This window comes from Perognathus longimembris, chromosome 7 (genome assembly GCF_023159225.1).
Source record: "Perognathus longimembris pacificus isolate PPM17 chromosome 7, ASM2315922v1, whole genome shotgun sequence".
Classification (NCBI taxonomy): domain Eukaryota; kingdom Metazoa; phylum Chordata; class Mammalia; order Rodentia; family Heteromyidae; genus Perognathus; species Perognathus longimembris.
The window spans coordinates 27,304,923-27,322,246 of record NC_063167.1 but is presented as its reverse complement, the minus strand read 5'-3'; the positions used below and the strand labels follow the sequence as shown (position 1 = coordinate 27,322,246).

At 42.5% G+C, this 17,324-nt stretch overlaps 1 protein-coding gene across 2 annotated transcripts in view; it reads left to right on the top strand.

Annotated features, from left to right (window-relative positions):
• The window catches only part of Hivep3 (HIVEP zinc finger 3), a 376,984-nt gene that overhangs the window by 86,276 nt on the left and 273,384 nt on the right, over positions 1-17,324 (top strand). The window contains exon 1 of one of the 2 annotated variants that reach the window (XM_048351025.1): positions 1,520-2,075. The exons of the other annotated variant lie outside the window; for it this stretch is intronic. The gene's annotated coding sequence lies outside the window, so the exon portion shown is untranslated. Of the gene's footprint in view, positions 1-1,519; positions 2,076-17,324 lie in introns of those variants that run through there. 2 annotated transcript variants of the gene reach the window in all.

Sequence of the window (17,324 nt, the reverse complement as noted above, 5' to 3'; positions counted from 1 at the left end):
AGAGGAGTGACAGGTTCCCTGTGGTAGGTCTGTGCCTTGTCACCCAGCCTCCTGGGCTCAGGTTTGCGGTGGCAGTGGGAGCCAGCTCCACACCGTGTGGCTGGTAACATTTCCGGCAGCCAGTACCCAGCCAATCAGTGACAAGCCCAGCTAGCTAGGCGATGACACATGAAATATGATAATTTTCTGCTAAAAGTCCTAGAAGGGGGAAGGGATGGGAGAATGTGTTGCCAGGAGGGAGGTGCAGCCTGTGCCAGGTGAGAGACAGACCGACAGACAGAGACAGACACACAGACAGATACTTGCTTAACAGAGCAGGGCAAGGGAAGGAATGGGAGCTGGTACTGGAGTTGCCAGCCCTAACTGGCCCAGAGCATGTGTAGGAACACAACAAGGTGGAGGCGAAGGGTAGAGGTGAGCCGGAGGGCTGCTTCTGATATGCTCCAACCCCAGAGAAGCAGGCAGCACTGTGCTGAAGCTCTGGGGGCCACAAGAAAATGGAAAAGGTCCTTGTCTTTCTGATATGAGTAAAGTTAGGAGCTGTGTTTCTCTTCATTATTACCTCTTGAAAAGCCCAAACAAAATAGAATAAACACCATCTGGGTGGGTGAAATAATATGCTAATCCTTTCTCTCTCTTTCTTTCCTTCTTTCTCTCTCTCCCCCCTCCTTCCCTCCTCTCTCCTTCCCTCCCCTCTCCTCCCCTCTCCTTCCTTCCTTCCTTCCTTCCTTCCTTCCTTCCTTCCTTCCTTCCTTCCTTCCTTCCTTCCTTCCTCTGTTTCTCTCTATAGCTATCCTTCTCTCTCTTTAAAATGTAAGATAGGTTGTTTTTCACCTACTTAATGTAGCCCTAAAAAAATGAAAAAGAAAAGAAACCTCAGAAACAAAACCTTGAAAATGGTTAGAATTCAAATCAAGACTGTAAGATGAGGGAGGTTGTTTTCATTCCCCACTCTGGGTGAAAACATGCCTCTGGATAAGAGCTAGTCTGAGATTACACCTCAGGAGTCATGGCAGAACTGTCTTGTGGATGTAGGCCAGGGCAGGGCAGCAGAGTGGACCTGGGGGCAGCTGTAGAGTCGTCATGTCTACCCCCACTGCAGCCATGATTGTAGCCTTCCCAGCCCTTTATTAGCAGTAAAGGTTTGGGGGGCAGGGAGTGACACTCCTGCTGACGAGAGTGCCCTCATGGGTGAACTCTGTAAACACGTGTGTTCAGAAGTAGAGGGTCATAGTGTTTACATAGCTTGCCAATTCATCACCCACAAGCTCATGCATGGTGCAATAAATATGTATGTGTGGGCTTTTCCCTCACATTTGCATATTTTCTCTCTCCATGTGTGTTTATTATATATGTGCGTATATGTATGAGATACATATATGCACTGTTGGTTTTTTTAAAAAGAGCACTGAGGAGTGAAATAATTGTCCCTGCATGTAAACTGGCCCTGCCTGGCTGTCAGCAAGGCACTGGCTTCCTGTGCTCTTAGTGATAGCTATTCTCAAGTGATAATTGGTGTACTGTATCTTTAAAAGGTTAAAACCTCTTTCAAAAAAGGTCTGGGCTCTTAGTGGAGCAGACTCGGGGAGGCGATGGGATGGCTCTGGATTCAGAAAACAGCTGCTGATTAGATTCTGTGTCTGCGGGCTGAATTTATTCCGTGTTTTTCAGCAGCAGGAATTCAAGAGGGATGCTTCCGTTTGGGTTTCTGATGGTGATTTATATTTATTCAGAGGAGTAACAGAGGGTGGATCTGTGCCCGGCGCGAGCATGCTCACAAACAGCCTACTCTCCCATTATCCCACTGCCTAGCTCGGTGCTGCTCCTCCGGTGTACATGGAGAGCCCGTGTGCATGTGTGTGTGTACAAACACGCGTGCAGGCCGGGGTGCACAGACGGATGCACACGGTATTTTGCAAGGACAATTCTCTCAATAAGGTCTTCACCCCTTACTTGAAACAGGTGTTCACGAAAAAAACCGCACACAACCCCGACCGGCCGGAATAATTCATGAAGAAGGGGCTGGATCCGTGGGTCCGAGCACGCAGGACCCGTGTGCCATCCCGAGGCCGAAGGTAGGGCCCCTCTGGGTTTCTCTTCCGAGGCGGATGGATTCCTCGCGGCTTTCGGTCGCAGCTTGCGTGTCTGCCCGCCGCCGCCGCCGGGGAAGTGCAGTTAGAGAGCTGCGATTCCATTTTGTGGCTGCCTGGCGCAGGCCAGGTGTGTGGTTGTGGTGGTGGTGGGGAGGGGAGGGGGCGCCGGGGGTGGCCGGGGGTGGGGGGCGCCGAGCGCACCAGCTACCCGGCCTGGGCTGGGCTGGGCTTGGGGGGGGGGGCGGGGAGCCTTAAGTGACCCCTGTGCGCGCGCGCCTGTCAATCACCGGGCAGCTGCGGGGCTGTAACCCTGTGCGCACCGAGCTCCCGTGCTCCGGGGACGCCACCCCCCGGGGGATCCGCACATCTCCCCAGCCTGGGCCTCCCGCAGAATCTTCCCTACCGCCTTCCTGCAGCACCTGCCTTACCCCCAGGGCTGCTAGGCTCAGGGTCTCAGTGGTCGGCTGGATTGAGAAATGAGATATTCCTAGGATGCTGGGTGCCAAGATGAAATGGAGACACCCCTCCCCCCAATCATGCCCCTCTCCACCCCCCCCCCCCACCGCCCGCCAAGTGTTCCTCAAGTAAAATCACACTTCATCCTCTCCCCAAATCATACCACACCAGATGCAAACTCCTATGTAGCGAAGGGGGGGAGAGGGGAGGCAGGGACTCGGAGAGCACAGTGGTTACCTTTGCCCCCATTGTACCTCCCTCCAAGTTGCGCCCCACATTTCCCCCATCCTTTAAAATGGAAACGCTTTCCATACTGCTTCGTCCTGGTAAGGTGGCCCAGGCTGGCCCAGGACAGCTCAGTTCCCTTAACTGGCCCAGAAGTGGTGGCATTTGAGAACTCTGAGGCCAGGTGGTTTCCTTTAAGCGGCTGGTTTGGTTTATAGGGCAACCAGGCAGGACTACTTCTGTGGCTCAGCCTGCTCTTGAACTTGGGGGACAGTGGTTGTAGGGAGAGGATCTGGGAGAGCAGCACTTGAGCCCTCATTTTGCTGTGCGAATTGAACTTTCTAGCAGCTCTTGGCACTCTAGGAGGTAGCAGAAGCCCCAGTTTTTAATGAGGGGTGCTTTGGTTTTGCAAACCCTGCCTTGACTTCTGGTGTTGGAGCTAGGCAGGGGCAAAGGGGAGAATGGGGTGTTTGCTGGACTGATATCTAACAAAAGTGTTCTCCAGCCCATCTTTGTGTGGTTATGTAACTCCCGACTAATGATCAGCCTTACTTGCCCACCAGCTGCCACCATCTCCTGTCCTTGGACTGCAGAAGTTTAGGGGTTACTGTTATTCATGATATCTATGTAATGTGTGTGTGTGTGCTGGGAGTGTGTTGGGGTGCAACCATTTGAACCCTTGCATGTGAAGAATGCAGGCAAAGAGCCTGTGTCTTCAATGAGGACAGTGGTGGTATTAGCTTTGATTTGGTGTTGATATTAGACTTTGTCACATGCTTTCTAGCCAGTCATTGCTTGTTTGATCTTTCAGGTGGAAATTTCACCTTGTTTGGGGCCCTGAAGAAGGTTGGAACTACCAATACAGAGCTCTCAGGTTGCTAGCTCAAAGTACAAAAGGAGACTCCGAACCCAGGGTGGCTGGCTGACCAGGTCCCAACCTTCCCTTGTGCTTCCTCCGAGAAGCCAGTGCAGAAAGAGTGCCTATCTTTGCTCTGGGTTGGGCTGTACTGTGTGACTGAAGGGCAGACTTGAAGGATGGGCACCAGATCCTTAAAGAGAAGACCTGTGTAGGCTAGAGGCTCTCTCCATCCTTGCATTAAAACATTGTGTCAGGGAGCTGGGTTCTAGTGCCTCATGCCTATAATCCAACTGCTTAGGAGGCTAAAGCCTGAGGATCACAGTTTGAAGCCAGCTTGAGCAGAGAAGTCTGTATGACTTAAAAAAAAAATCTCTAATTGACCAGCAAAAAACAGAAGTAGAGGTGTTGCTGAAATGGTAGAGCACCAGCCTTGAGCAAAAAGACAAAATCTACAGGCAGGAGAGGAGGAGGCTGTGCGCCACCTAGCTCTCTCTCTCCTCCCCACTCTTGTCAAGCCACCGAAGGACAAAGGGTTGTGAATACAAGGCCCTCCTGTCACAGCCCATAAGACCTCAATCTCGAGCTGCTGAACAGATTTATTAATTTGGTGAAAAATCTGATTCTTTTAAGATTATGATTGTTGCCCTCCCTGCCCCCATCACCCAGTGGGTTTGCTTGGAGGGCTAACTACTAACTTGAGCTCTATGGCAGTGGATCAAATGTGCTCAACTGATAGGATTGTGGAGCTGTCCCGGCCCATCATGTCTTAGTGGAGGCCATCCTCCTAGAAGTGGAGGAGTATGTGCTGCCATTGGACCCTTTCCAAGTGAGCCACAGAGACATTTAGTGTGTGAAAGGTACAGGCAAGAAAGAGATTGATTTAGTCAGAAGTCCTGACAGATTCCAGGACCCAGCCTGATGGACGATAACGTTAAGAAAGCTGTGTGACAACTGAATATCTTTTAACTTGTCCTCTCACTTCCTGCTCAGCAAGTTCTCTGCTGTCTTTCAGGTTCTTTTCTGTGCATCAAGGCGGCCCTGACAAACTGTGCTTCATTTCATTTACCAAGGAGTCAGGGTGTATTTACAGACCTGCAGTTCTGCTGGGCAGGCAGGGCAGGAAACTGGCTACGTGGACAGCCAGTTCTGGTATTGGGAGCCTGACTTGGCCCATCTGGAAAGTCAGTAGAACAGCGTTCCCAAATGTACCAAAAGTCTTAAGAAGAAAATGAGATAGGCTCAAAAGTCATGTGCTCTTTTTTTTAAAAATTCCCCTGTGTTTTTTGTTGTTTATTTGTTTGTTTGTTTTTTTCTGGTACTGGAGCTTAAACTCAAGTATTTATGTTCTTGTTTGGTTCTTTCACTCAAGGCTGTCACTCTACCTTTAGAGCCATGGCTCCACTTCTAGCATTTTCCTGGTTAATTGGAGATAAGAGTCTCTGGGGTTTGTCTGTATGGGCTGACTTCAACCTGGAATCATCAGAGCTCCACTTCCTGGGATTTACAAGTGCGAGCACCAGCACTAACTGACATGTGTTCTGTACTGATGTGTCTTAGACTGGTCCCATTGCAGTCTGGAACTCACATTTCCAGTGTGGTTGACCAAGAGGGATGTCAAAAAGCCACGAGTGTGCATTTTATCGGGCATTTTATTCTTGGCAGATTTTATGCCTGGTATCAGGACTCTGTATTGATTTAAAATTCTAAGAGGCTTGGTTGTTACTTTGCCAAATGCACTTAGCAAATTTAAACAGATTGATAAAGAATTGCACAAGAGTTATTAAAGTTGTCTGGTCAAGCATCAGTATGAAGTAATAATAATGCAGAGAAAACCGCTAAAAAATATTCATCTAAAATTTAAAAGGTACAAGAATTCTAATATAAGTATTTACTGTAAGCAGTTCAATTCAATGACATTTTGTTTGTTCATTAGGAACCTTGTTTTGCAGCATAATAGTTGAGGCTCAGAATAACCCATGTATATCAAGAACAGTTTAATTGACATAGTGTATGTCCAATTTAAGAAAGCATGTGAATTGGAAGCATATCCTCAATGTGGATTCTTGAGGCCTTAAAAATAATATACTTATATCTGAAGCAAGGGTGTGTACTTGAATTTTAGAATGAATATATTGTAGTCTGCTCTTCTAGATCAGCACTCAAACTAAAAAAAAATTTTTTTTAAAGAATGATGTGTAGAGGGAAAAGCACAGCTATTCAGGATCAGAAAACCCCCTGAGTTTTTTGGACAGCCAGGGGCTTGCTGATCAAATTATATTATAGCTATAAAGCCCTGCTGTTGAAATTAATTGGGAACTTTATGATCTATTGTTGAAATCAAGCAAGGATCTCTTATGCTATTGTTAGTACTTGTTGGGGTCTAACTTTTGACACTACAGAAAATACTAAGAAAGGAAGATTAGAATCTCTGTCTGGCTTGTTGTGACCGGAAGATGCACTTAGACTAACACTTCCAACCTGGCAACTTTGATGCTGGAGTTGGAAGAGACCAGATGATAGAAACAGAGCAGGAGCAGTGGGTCCCTCCTGGCATTTGTTTATTGTGTCTGTGGAGGGAATGTGAACTGACCCCTCCCCCAAAGGAGTTCAAGATGAGATGACCACACACATGCTTAGTGGTGATGTTTACTCAGTTCAAACGTACTTTTAACTGGGAGGGTCTCGGAGGACTTGAGAGAGCAGTGCTAAACTTGGCCAATCCCTCAGCTGATCTTCTCAGCTCATTTGCTCCGAAACAAAGACAACAGGAAAAGGAAAAGATGAATATTTACAAAATTCAAAACATATGAATAAAATGCGATAGACCTAATTAAAATGGAAGGGAAGCGAACCGTTTTGTGTCTAGACATACATTAATTCATTGTTTTGGGCAACTTGCTTGGAGAAATCCTTAAACTTGTTAAAAGAAATGTCAATGTCAGGACACTGAATATAATCGGAAATGCTTAGAATGGGCTGTAGTTTCCATGCATATAAGCAAATGGGTACTATTGTAGTAAGATGGAGGAAGGAAGATTCCTTAAAAATCTCAGGGGGCCTGAAGGTCAGAGGAGGGCACTGCTGGTGGGAACTGACTGCCCCTCCATTACCTTTGTACCCTTTCAACAGAGGGTCTCAGCTAGAAATGTCTGCTTTGGGAGGCAGGATATTGTGGTGGGCTTTTCCAGTGTTTACAGCCCCTCAGTACGCACTGCCCTCCCCTCACTAGTATTAGGGAAAGTCAGGTGAGTGGCTACAAGTTTTAGGGAAGGGGGATTAGGGAGCTTTCCATCCAGAGGATCTGGGAATGGCCCCTCAGATTTCAGGAGTGAAGGTAGAGACAAGCACAGGAGAGAAATTAGCCTCAGGAACCTTTGGGTCTCTCCCAGTATCCATGCACCTTGGAACCCAGTCTACTGGTCAACTGTGCAAAAGGAACCAGTCATGGATCCAAAGAAAAGCTGACAAAACCAAACAAATAATATAAAGACATGCCCACCCCCACCCCAAAAAAACCGACAAAAAAAACCAACGCAGAGCTACAATACATGGGAGGCTCTGTGAACCTACCACCAATTTTATGCTATTTAATAATTTGGGGGTGTTTCCACATTTAGATGGTAAAACTGTGGTACCAGTCAAGGAGCCCTGATAAAAATGAGTGGATTTAACAGATGGAGAATTTCAAAAACTTCCTTCATCAAGATTTAATACAGCAGACCCTCCACATTCTCAATGGAGATATCTCAGGCCCTTGGCCAAGCCCCAAGTTTGCAAATGTGGAAATGTTTGCATAGACTCACTCTTGACTTCCTTCTGAATGTGGCTCACATCCAGAGGGAAGAGGTTTCCATAACAAGCCACTATTTGCCTTTGCAACTTGTAGTCAAGAAAACAATTGTTTTTGTTAGTTAGTTTGCTTTTTAATGTCCAGCAAAGAAACTTGGGATAGGGAAGTTGGATGTTGGAGAAGCCTCTTTTGCTTACTAATTTCTTCTTAAGTTGTGGCTCTGTAATATGTAGTTCACATTTGAACTACAGGAAGAAAAAGGAAAAAGATAAACTTCCCTAGGCATGGCTAATTAGGGATAGTTTACACTGAACTGAAAAAGTGAAAGTTAAATTTCTAAATACCAGCATTTGCTGAAATTGTCAAAAAAAATAAAAAATTGCCTGAAGCAGCTACCCTTAAGGCTGCCCACTCTCTGGCCCTCCAGACTGAAACTTCCCCTGTCAGCAGATCTTGATGAGAGGAGACTGAGTATTGACCACAGAGCTGAAGCAAATGCTACAGGACTGAGAGTATCATCATTGAAAACTATGAGAGAGAAACAGAACATAATCATTTGGGGTTTTTTGCCCTCGTTTTAAAGATTTCAAAATTTGAGATGATTTCAGGACGAAGAAGGAAGAGAAAGAGAAGGAAGAAGAAAAAGAAGAAGAAAGAAGGAAGGAAGGGAGGAGAGAAGGAAGGAAGGAAGGAAGGAAGGAAGGAAGGAAGGAAGGAAGCCAGCTGGGTGCTGGTATCTTACACTTGTAATCCTAGCTACTTAGAAGGCTGGGATCTGAGGATGGCAGTTCAAAGCCAACCTGGGCAGAAAAAAACAACTAAAACTCTTCTCTCTAAGTAACCAGCAAAATGTTGACAATGGATCTGTGACTCAAGTAATACATAAATGTCAATCCTGAGTGGAAAAGCTAAGGGACAGTGTGGAAACCCTGAGTTCAAGCCCCAGTACTGGCACAATAAAGGAGAAGAGCAGGGGAAGGACAAAGGGGGGAGGGGGACTGGGAGGAGCAGGTGAGGGGCAGAGGAGAACAACAACTATGAAATTTGTGAGTGTCCTAACTGAAAGGGCCAGAGCAGAAGAGTCTCTGGTGTTTGGAGCTTGCTGTGGCTTCCAGGAGAGTTTTTTTGCGGCAGTGTTTCTGCAGTGGTTTAAGGAAAAGCTCTTAGAATTTTAAGTGGTTTTGGAATGACAATTGAAATGATCATCTAGGTCCAGCAACTAGAACAGATGAGGATGGAACCACAGCAGTTTGACATGAGAATTTCATATTGAAGTTTTCTTCATGACCTTTTTCTAAAATAATTTTAATGAAATATCCACTAGTTGCAACAGACTGTTAAGTATATAAGCATATGCATTAATACATATATATGAAGGTATAAAGAATATTAATACTGTAAACTTTCATGTACCTACCAATTTGAGAGAAAGAATAACAAGTTTGAAGTACCCCGAGTACCTCCCATCCCTTCCCATCCCCTCCCTTCTAAAGGACAGCTATTTTCCAGACCTTTCTATGCCCCTCCCCATGCTTTCCCTTATTACTGTCTTATATTTGAATCTCTAAACAGCATTGGATGACTTGCTTATGTTTGTGACTGTAAGTAAATATCTGTATTGTTTTATCCTGTGTTCATGTGTAGCCCATGCACCGATGTGGCAGCACTGGTTGAGAGACAACAGACATGTCTCTGGATCAGTCCGTAAATTGTTCCCTACCCATTCCTTCTGGAACGCTCCCATGCTACTTCCCCAGTCTTCCCTCCTTCCCAAGAGGATTGCATCTGCCTCAGCACGGATACAGACTCAGGGTTGCCAGCTGGACCAAGGATACTTCATTCCTGGATTCATTCACATTATTGAGTTTAGTTAAACTATTTATTTGGCTGAACTGTAATACTCAATTGAACTTCTATATTGCAGTCTATATATCTATTCTCTTATTAATGAACACGTTGTTTCCTGTTTTTTTCTTTTATAAACAGTGCTACTGTCAACATTTTTGTTAGGTCCCTAACTGAACATGTCTATAAATTTGTTTAGGGAATATATGCGGTAATAGGAATACTTGTCACAGACTGTGAGCATTTTTAATGCTATTAATAGAATAGTTCATAACTAATTTTCACTAGGTTATGTAAATTTCACCTCAGTAAGAAAGTGAATTACCAAGGCATTTTTACAAACTTTTATATCCAGCTGCAGAGTGGAGTGTAATTGTATCCCTTGCTCTGTATTCTTGCTAACATTTTATATTTTGTAAGATATTGCCAGAAATTTCTCTCAGTTCTATGGGAGTAGTACAGTATCTTAATCTGGTTTTAAAGTATACATTGTTGTGTTTGAGGCCTTTTAAGACCCTCTCGTTTCTTGTGTGAAGTGACTCTGAAGTCTTTAGCTTATTTATTTAAAATGTGGGTAGTTTGCACTTCCCTGGTTATTTATAGGTGCTCTTTATATATGGTGAAGAATATTTTTACTAAGCATTGATTTCTGATCTTTTCCCAGAATCTCTTTAGTGTCTTGAGAGTGGCAGAAAATTTTAATTTAACATAGTAAAAAATTATCAAGATTTGACACTCAACATTTCAAGTGTTTTTTGGGACAACCAAAAGGACAATATCACACTGATATTGTCTTCTAAATGTTTTAGTGTTTGCCTTTATGTCTAATATTTGCCCTGAGAATAATGTTCTCTAAAGATTTTATATCAAGATAAAGGATAGACCCTTCTTCCATAGTTTGTGGAGGTTTTTTTTTTCTGATCATAATGAACTTTATGGAATATTTTTTCTCTCTTTATTGAAAAGGTTTATATAAATTTTCTACTTTTAATTTGTTAGTTGTTTTTTTTTTTTTTTTTTTTTTTTGCCAGTCTTGGGCTTGGACTCAGGGCCTGAGTGCTTGCTGTCCCTGGCTTGTTTTTGCTCAAGGCTAGCACTCTGCCACTTGAGCCACAGCGCCACTTCTGGCTGTTTTCTATATATGTGGTGCTGGGGAATTGAACCCAGGGCTTCATGTATAGGAGGTAAGCATTCTTGCCACTAGGCCATATCCCCAGCCCAATTTATTAGTTCTTGACAAAGTGATTTTACAATATTTATCTTGCTTTCCTAGCATAAACTTGGCTTCATCACAATGGATTCATTTTTTTAATTCGTTGGCTAGATTTTTTGGCTAATATTTGGTTTATATGTTTTGCATCTACATTTATGAATGAGTACTCTTGACTTCATTTTCATGAATTAAAATTTTTCCTAGGCTGGGAATATGGCCTAGTGGCAAGAGTGCTTGCCTCCTATACATGAAGCCCTTGGTTCAATTCCCTAGCACCACATATATAGAAAACGGCCAGAAGTGGCACTATGGCTCAAGTGGCAGAGTGCTAGCCTTGAGCAAAAAGAAGCCAGGGACAGTGCTCAGGCCCTGAGTCCAAGGCCCAGGACTGGCAAAAAAAAAAGAAAAAAGAATTTAATTACTGTGTTTTATCCGGCATAAAATAAATCTGCAACCATTCAAAAGTAAAAAAATAAAAAATAAATAAATAAAAATTTTCCTAGAAATTTGTTCATTATATTTGAGTTTTCAAAAATTTACCATGAGGTTCTTTATCATATGCTTTTATCTTATTAATTTCCATGTCATCTGTGGCTATATCTCTTTTACATTTGTATCACGTCTATGCCTTCTGTATATTTTTGTTTCATAGTTACTCTTCAGAAATTTGTCAGTGATATTAATCTTTTAAAGAACCAAGCTGAGCGCTGGTGGCTCACGCCTGTAATCTTAGTGACTCAGGAGGCTGAGATCTGAGGATTGCAGTTTGAGCCAGCCCAGGCAGAAAGTTCCCTGTGAGATTCTTATCTATAATTAACCACTTAATAACTGGAAGTTGCACTGTGACTCAAGTGGTAGAACACTAATCTCGAGCACAAAGAGGCTCAGGAACAGTGCCTAGGCCCTGAGTTCATGCCCCACAACTGACAAAGAAAATTGTTGGCTTTGGGATCTTCCTTCCACTATTTGTTTTCTAACTTTAAAATTTCTATAACAACTTATTTTTTGCTTTGTAATTTATTTAGGTTTCAACTATACTATTCTCTCTTCTTAAATTCAGTGTTAGGCTCTTTTGTTTTTAGGCCATTTTTCTCCTCTTATAAGCATTTTAAACTACACTTTCACTGAAATTTATCATACATTTTTTTTTTTTTTTTTTTTGGCCAGTCCTGGGGCTTGGACTCAGGGCCTGAGCACTGTCCCTGGCTTCTTTTTGCTCAAGGCTAGCACTCTGCCACTTGAGCCACAGCGCCACTTCTGGCCGTTTTCTGTATATGTGGTGCTGGGGAATTGAACCCAGGGCCTCATGTATATAGGAGGCAAGCACTCTTGCCACTAGGCCATATCCCCAGCCCTCACCACACATTTTGATATGTAACATTTTAATATCATTTGGTTCTAAATATTTTATCATTTCTGCTATGAAGTAGTCAACTTACAGGTTATTTATACCTCTATTTTTTTTCATTTTCAGAAGTCTAGGCATTTGTTTTCTTGTTATCTTTCTGCTATTGATTATAACGTATCTATATCACTGTTGGAAAATGTGTTCATAAGACCAAGACTTGAAAACATAGTGGAGATTACTGTAAGGTTTATGATGTAGACAGTTTTCATTATGTTTGTGGATGCTACTACCATTGGATGCAGTGTTCTGTAAATCTCTACTAGATCATACTTGTTAATTGTGTTGTTCAAATCTCTTCTCTCTTCACTGATTTTTGTCTGCATGATCCGTTCCTGAGTGAAGTGTTTCACCATCTCTCCTACAGTGATTATGGACTTTTCCTTCATTTCTTAACATCAATTAGTCCCACAAGAGGGTTTCATTTCATTTCATTTTATTTTATTTTATTTTTTGGCCAGTCCTGGGCCTTGAACTCAGGGCCTGAGCACTGTCCCTGGCTTCTTTTTGCCCAGTGCAAGCACTCTGCCACTTGAGCCACAGCACCACTTCTGGCCGTTTTCTATATATGTGGTGCTAGGGAATTGAACCCAGGGCTTCATGTATACGAGGCAAGCACTCTTGCCACTAGGCCATATTCCCAGCCTGAGGGTTTCATTTTAACAAGTCCATTTATATATACAATACATCTTGATTAGTTACCTCCACTGTCATTCTACCATTCTATCTCCAATCTCCCAAACCCACCTCAGCAAGTTTCCTTGTCTCATTTTCACACAGGTACACACAATACTTTGATTATATTCACTCTCTTCTGCATCTGTTTGTCCCCTCCCACTAGTACCTATACCCAAGATAAGACATCTTTAAACTTTTTATTATTCATTTTGTTAAAATATCTATTAACTGCTCAAAAGAGTTTCATCATGATATCTCAGACATCCATAGACTCTGCTTTAGTCAGACTGATTGTATGTGTGTGCATGTATGTGTGTGTGTGTGTGTGTGTGTGTGTGTGTGTAGGGAGCTTAAAAAATCTCAAATCCCACTTCATAAATGGGAAAATAGATTTTTTTTATTCCTTCTTATGCTCTCTTAGTTTTTGCCCTAAGTATTTGAGTCTATTATTATGAACCTATGTGTTTAGAATTGTTTTAAGTTTCTGGTGAATTCAGTGTATTTATAATGAAATGAAACTTACTTCTCTAGTAATTCTTTTAGTCTTAAATCCTATGGTAGAGCTATGTTAGCATGGATTTGTTTCATTTGGTGTTTTCTGGTAGAGCTTGAAATACATTTTTAATAATTTTCTTTGGTGAAAGACTGCTGGTGACAATCTCTAGGTTTTTGCCTTGAAAATACAATACTTTTTTTTCCTTTGTCGTCAAGAGATATTTTTTGTTGGATAAAATTTTAGGCTGACAGTTCCCTATTCTTCATCACAGTGAAGGTGTGACATTTTATTCAAATGTCACCTGTTTTCCATTGTTGCCTGTGAAACTAGCAACCGGCTTTCTTATGAGAATAGTATATTTTTTTCCCCTCTGGCTATTTTTAAGTGTTTGGTATTTGTCTTTAGTACTTCATAGTTTCACAGAGTGTTTCCTTGAATGATTTTATTTCCCATGCTTGATAATCATTGTAGTTCCTGCATCCATGTGATAGTATTTTTTTCAAATCAGCTATGGAAAATTCTCATCTTGTCCCCTCTTCTGTGATGCCACAAAAGATTTGCAGGGCTTGGTGATCACTCTCCTTGGCGAATGTCCTCAAGCTGACTTCAGAGCTTAGCTCCTTGTCTGGATTATACATTTCATTTGATTTGGGCTTGCTGATGTTTCTAACAAAATTGTCAGTTTACTGATCATTTAATTTTTTCTCGCTCTCTATTCTTTTTTCCTTAGTTATTCTCCATAGTGTTAGTGACATACTCATTCTTCCATGGTGCTGGAAATAATAGCTCACAAAATTTTCTTTAATGCTATAACAAATATTAACACTCATTAACCATAAAAGACCCTATTGGTCCTATTGACAAATGTTGATCCATCAATTACATGGACAGTCCATTCTATAATTCACCCCAAATAGATATGATGGCATGTCCTTAGTAATTCACCATCGCATTACTAATTAGTGTTCCTTCCATGCCAAGATTGATGACCAGTTGGTGCTTGTGGGTTTTAAACCTGCCAATAAGAGTCCTACAAGGATAGTAATAAGTAATACTGGGTGATCAACAGATAGTTTAACCCTCAGTGCAAAAGCACATCAGCTTATAGGGACGTAATTCTTCTTTCTTGTTAAATTAGGACAGTGAATGGATTTTGGAATGATTGTTTCACATCTTCACATTGGATTGTTCTGCTTTGGGAAGGGATTTCTCCTAGATGAAGGTTTTGTTTTGTTTTGTTTTTCAAATCTAGAGCACAGAGAGGGTGTTCGGGCTCCTTCCTTATCTACTTATCCTTATCTACTACTGGAAGGCCCAACATACACTTTTCTGTCATGGATGCCTGGTTCTCTTTCTTAGGCTAGAGTTCTGCCTTTCATACTAATGTTTCATAGTAATGTCTTCATTTTTAGTTCTGGAATTACAGAGACCAACTCCCCTTTGGCTGTAAAATGGAAGCATCCAGTTCTCCCATGCTGCCTCTCACCTTCTTGCACACAAGACTGTGAGGGTACTGGTATCCTCAGCACCCATGTGTCTGGCCTGTGCTTGACTGAACTTAATATCCATGTCTTCTAGCTGAGGGGCTTTAAGATGCTCTTTGTCCCAAGACCGGATGGATCCATTGTGGCTGGCTTCTGGGCAGCTGGACCCTGCTTCTCACTTTCTGGTGTTCTCCTGAACAAGGAAGCGGCTATTGGTTTGTCATTGTCCCTTTTCCTGTGATCCTACTAGAGCTAGGCATAGGCAGATGGGCATTCCAACTGTCAGGGACCTCCTTCAGCCCAGGGGAGGGAACAATGCCAGCCTCACTCCTGTCTCCATCCCTGATCCTTCCTGCCCTCTGATTGTCGCTGCTCATTCTCATTCAGCAGGGATGGGGATATATCTGATATGGGTATTGTTTCAGGTGGCCATTCAGGGACTGAGTGGAAGAAGTAGAATCTCCCTAGGGCTTAAGAGCTGTGTCCTCAGCGTCTCTTCTCTGAACCTCCTGCTCTCCCATGCTGTGACCCCTTACTCCTTCTCCATCCCTGAAGAGAGAGAACACAATTAAGGGTCCCATAGAAGGTATTTTTTCCTTAGTTGGCTACAAATCCACCTCACAGCCCAGTAATTCTTAGAAAGGCATTCTCCCTTTCTCTCTGTCTCTGTGTCACTGTCTCTCTCTCTCACGCTCACTTGCTCTCTTTCTCATTTGTTTCATATATGCATAGTTTAGGCTGGGGAGGCAAAGGGCCAAAGAGAGTCTTGTGGGCTTGCCAGCCTTCTCTGCGGGTCACTGGCCACTTTTGCACAGCATCTGCCCCACTGAAGTAGATGAGAACCGGTCTGCCCGGGTGTCTGACCATTTCTACTAATTTGTAATGGCAGTGATGTAACAACTTGTAACTCCAGGGCATCAACCAGGCTTGGCTGGGAAAAGGAGATGGTAGATTTGGGGGAAAGAGAAAGGAAGGAAGAGAAAAAAGAACAGGGGAAAGATGGTGGGAAGAAGGATCAAGAAAGGAAAAAGGGAGGGAAGAAGAAGAAGGCAGGAAAGAAAGAAATAGAAAAGAGAGAGAGAGAAAGAAAGAGGAGGGAAAGATAGAGGGGGGAGGAAGGAGGGGAGAAAGGAGAATATCTACAACTCTCAGTCTTATCTTCAGAACCCAGCATATCTCAGGTAGGGCTATATGATAACACTTGTCTACTTTACAGATAATTAAAAAATTCAAGCATACCATCAAATGAGTTTTGACAAATGTCTACATCTGTGTAGTTGGCATCACAATCAAAATAAAGAACATGTCCGTCATCTCCTAGAATACCCCTCATGCCCATTTCCCTCTATTCTCCCATTCATAATCCTTGGCTACCTTTGCTCTATTTTCTGTTTTTGCGTGTGTGTGTGTGTGTGCATGGATGTTTCGAATATTTATGATTTTTATTAGCATCCACTATATGTACAAAGGGGAATTTCATTGTGACATTTCCACACATGTATACAATGCATCCTGATCAACTTCACCCCCTCCATCATCCCCCAACTTACTCCCTGCCCCCTTCAAAAACAATTTCCCTGGATCTCATTGTTCTGTTCTCATATATGCAAATAAATGACCACCCTAACCCTCATTCGCCCTCTCTGTTTGCTCTCCCCCTCCCTCTGACACTCCTTGAACAGAACCTGTTTTACTTCCCTGTCAATCATGTCTCTTAGTGTGTATTAATTGTATCATGGTGTTTCAGATAAATAACCCTGTGTTTTCCGCAATTAGAATTTTATCTTTTCTAGAATTTCATCTAAGGGTAGTCATAAAATATGTCCTCTTCTTGCTTCTAATTCCTTTGCTTTGAGATTCATGCATCTTGCATCTTCCAGCAGTTCATTCTTTATATAACTGAATATATTCTGCTGTAGGTATACACCAGTTGAGCATCCCTACTCAAAATTCCTCCAAAATTTAAAACTTTTTGAGAACTGACCTCATGCCAAAAGTAGTTATACCTGACCTCAAGAGATGGGTCACAGTCAGAATTTAAGTGCACTGGCATAGGAGGTATGCACCTGGAAAACAGAGGGAAAAAAGGGAGGTTCATGAGTTCCAGTCTGGGAACTCTCCAGTAACTTAAAAAAAAATACACCAGAGGTATTGAATAAATTTTCCTTCAGGCTATATGGATAAAATTTATATTAAACATAAATAAATATTGTGTTTAGACTTAGATCTCATCCCCAAGACATCTCATTATATATATGCAAATATTCCAAAGTCTGGGGAAAAAAATCTGAAATTAAAACATTATTGGCCTCAAGCATTTTGGATGGATGAGCAACACGCCAACCTTATTGCATTAAAAAAAGTTCACTCACCTATTGAAATTTGGCTTGTTTTTGAATTTTGCTATTGCAAATAAAGCTGCTAATGTAGATTTCTCCACAGGTCTTTGTGTGTCTCTGTTTTAGGCAAATAAGTAATGAAGTTTCCTTTGGAATGTCCATTTGTCTGTCTTTGTGCTCCCTGGCTCCATGGCAGGTTCTGCCTCCCTTCTGAGGGGTGAACGTCAGATAACGACGGGATTTTTGGACATTTCCACCTATGCTAGTCTCTGGAAGTTCCTTAGGCACTGTATTGTCTGATGACCTTTCTGACGTCCTCACTAGATGAGGAGCAATTTGGCATAGTAATGAAGGATACAAAAAGTACAGTAAGAATTTCTGGGTTACATCCTGACTTTATTATATACTAGATGACCTTGGATGAGTTACTTAACCTCAGTT